This window comes from Pteropus vampyrus, unplaced genomic scaffold (genome assembly GCF_000151845.1).
Source record: "Pteropus vampyrus isolate Shadow unplaced genomic scaffold, Pvam_2.0 Scaffold6, whole genome shotgun sequence".
Classification (NCBI taxonomy): Eukaryota; Metazoa; Chordata; class Mammalia; order Chiroptera; family Pteropodidae; genus Pteropus; species Pteropus vampyrus.
Window position 1 is genome coordinate 3504675 of NW_011888787.1, and position 3109 is coordinate 3507783.

Genomic DNA, 3109 nt, shown 5'->3' on the forward strand with positions numbered 1-3109 from the left:
GGAGTTTTCTTTCCCCCTCAGGAGAGCCCCAGCTGCCTGTTGTCATGAAGCCACCCGGCAGTTTCAGTGCTTACGGTGGGGAACGAGGGGAGTCGTGACTGTGCCACCTCTGTGTCATCCCGCCTGTCCGCTTGGGTCCCCACAGACGAACCCCTTGCCCTGCAGGACCTCTGACCTCTTCCTTTAAGCAGACGGTCTGTGGCTCAGGCAAAACCCCTGTGTGGGCGGTGGCCCAGGATGCATGTGGGAACCAAGTCCACTTACCAGTGGTCTTACCGTGGATGAAGAATTGAATAATATTAGTTAATTTTAGTTGTAAAAATATATAATCAGAAACGTGTATCCGTATCATGGAATACTATTCAGTGATAACAGGGAACGGACCAGTGCTGCACACAGCACCGTGGATGGATCTCAGCAATTACGCCGCACGAACAAAGCCAGTTGCCAGACGTTCCGTACGGTTTGATTTCGTTCATGTAACATTCCTGAAATGACAAAATCGTGCAGATGAACAGAATAGTGGTTGCCAGGAGTTGGTGGGCGAAGTGGGCGCGGCTATAAAGGGTTAGCACAGAGGAGCCCCGAGGTGATAATGACGCAGTTACGGATCGTGGACATGGCGGTGGCCGCACAGTGCTACGCAGGAGATAAAATTGCACGGAAACACACGTGCACACACACACGCACGTGGACACACGTGCGCACACATGCGCGCACACACGCAGCTCTGGATTGCACCAGCGTCAGTTTCCTGGTTTCGATTCTGAGCTGTAGCTCTGCAGGGTGTCACCTGGGGAAGGCCGGGGTAAGGGTACATGGGACTTCCTTGTTCTTTTTTGGGGGGAGGTAAAATAAACATAACAAATTTAAATAATGTAAACCATTTTTACATAATTTACATAGTCAGTGGCATTAAGTGCATTCAGATGTCTTCATCTCTCCATGTCCATCAAGCCACCGCCCACGCCCCCAGGGCCTCCGTCCCTGGGAACCGGCACCTCACTTGGTGCCTCCGTGAGCGTGCCTGCTCCAGGCCCCTCGCGCGAGTGGAGTCGCACAGCGTTTCCTCTCTTGCGTTTGGCTCATTTCACTTCACATGACGTTTTCGAGGCTCCGCCATGTCGTCGCAAGTATCAGGATTCCCTTCCTTTTTAAGGGTGAGCGATATTCTGCTCCGCGTGTGCTGCATTTCGTTTACACATCCATCCACCAGTGGACGTTTGGGCGGGTTCCACCTTTTGGCTGTCGCAATCCTTGTATTTTTTTTTTTTTGCAACTACAAATTCATTGAATTTATAATTATCTGAAAACACAGGCGCCCCTCGCCTTACTGTGCTTTGCTTTATGCATCTCACAGATGTCGCATGTTTTTTTACACACTGAAGGCAAGACCTTCCGCCAGCAAAAAGATCATGGCTCGCTTCATTGCAGAACTTGCTTATTGCAGTGATCCGGAACGGAACCCTCCATATCGCTCAGGTATACCTGTAGAATGTTAAAAAAAAAAAAACCATCAGAAATCTGTAAATTAGCTAATTCTTCTGTCTGCTGAGCGTGTCAGCCAGTGTTTCTTGTTGCGTTTTGTCCTGTTTTCCAATCACAGAGATAATGTAACCTTTATAGTGCATACAGAACCTGATCTTCCCCTCTGCTTTTAGCGAATCAGCTACAGTGTGCGACGATTCACGGGATAGCCCAAGGGGTTCTGTAAACTTTGATCACCCTGCCCGTGACATTGTTGACAGGCGGCGATCAAGAAACGGGAAAGAAAATTCAGAGCCGGTTGAAACTGACAGGGGAGTTCAGTAAAGGCAATGACCTTTACATAGGGCTAGAATTATAGAGAATGCGAAATCATGAAACAACGTGATAAAAATAATCATCAGGAGAGGCGAAAACTTGGCGCCGGAGGACTCACTGATTTGTGTTGCAGATGCCTTTCCCGTTGGCGGTTTGGCCACCATGTCTCGGTCCATCCGTGTGTGGGTCTGAAGAAAGCAGAGCATGGTTACATACCAAGCAGACACCGATTCTCACAGGGGCATCTGGACAGCCTGGAGCAGTGAGGGGGCACGGGAGCCAGGGGACCTAGTGAGCATGGCCCCCTGGAAAGCGGTATCAGATGTGGGCATCGGGCGGGAAGAGAGGGTTGCCCTCTTATAGGACACAGCGGAGGCTGAGCAGGGAGAGTGCGCGCGGCTGACGGCACTGGTACCGCCCCACACCTGTTTCTGGAGGCCTCGCACGGTGAAGGGGTGCTGGCTGACAGGTGGCGCAGTCCCCACTGCAGGATCACCGTCAGCTGAACGCAAGGTTATTTTGTTTTTATTATTTTATGAGGGTCTAGGGGCTTCGTGAACTCCTGACACTAGACGCAAAATTTTCCTTTGTGCATGTTTTTCTGGGGAGAAAGCTCATACTTTCCCTCCATCCTGAAGGGTCTGTGACCCCCCCCCCCCCATAACACACGACGCTGAATAACATCACACACACAGGACCTCACGCTAAGACCTGCTCCCTGGAATCCTCTCCTTAGCGGCTGACTCGGCCCAGCTCGCCCCCCCCGCTTTCTCCCTGCCCCCCCCCCCATTTCCGTGTTTCCTGCTCTGGCTGTGTGTCCCCTTTTTGCCTCCCTCACCTTTTCTCGCCCCTCCTCCTCTGCTGGCTCCCAGATCGCTTTCCTGCTGGCCTCTCCTGCAGTATCGATCTGCCGTTTAATCATTAGGACAGCAGCTGAATTCCACTGTGCTTCATTAATCCAGAGGAAAACACCGCCTCGGCCCGCAAGGGGCGTCGTCTTCCCAGGGTCCCGGAGAGTGGAAATGCCTGTTTCCCTTCGTAACCAGACAGGAGGCCACGATGGGTGGCCACGGCGACGCAGTGGGCGGTGGGCGAGGGGCGGGTGGGGACGTGGGTGGGCGCCGGTCCCTGGAGGCCTTAGTCATCCATCACGGAGCCCAACAGACCTGGGGCTGTTGGAGGGCTCCAGTCATAGCGGCTGAGTTGTAAAATCCCGTTAGGGTTGCCAAGACCAGAATGGTGTGACGTTAAGAAGGTTAAAGTCTGGCATTTTTATAGCTTTTATTATGATAAAGTTCTTAGTCAC

General features: G+C 52.2%; 1 long non-coding RNA gene across 1 annotated transcript; it reads right to left on the reverse strand.

Moving 5' to 3' along the window:
* Positions 1 to 1380: 1380 nt before the first annotated feature.
* On the reverse strand, positions 1381 to 2792 carry LOC111744328. Its single transcript, XR_002782110.1, has 3 exons — positions 2642 to 2792; positions 1922 to 1991; positions 1381 to 1488 (listed from the first exon to the last, which is right to left on the reverse strand). It is a non-coding gene; the product is annotated as an uncharacterized LOC111744328 (long non-coding RNA).
* Between the last annotated feature and the right edge of the window lie 317 nt (positions 2793 to 3109).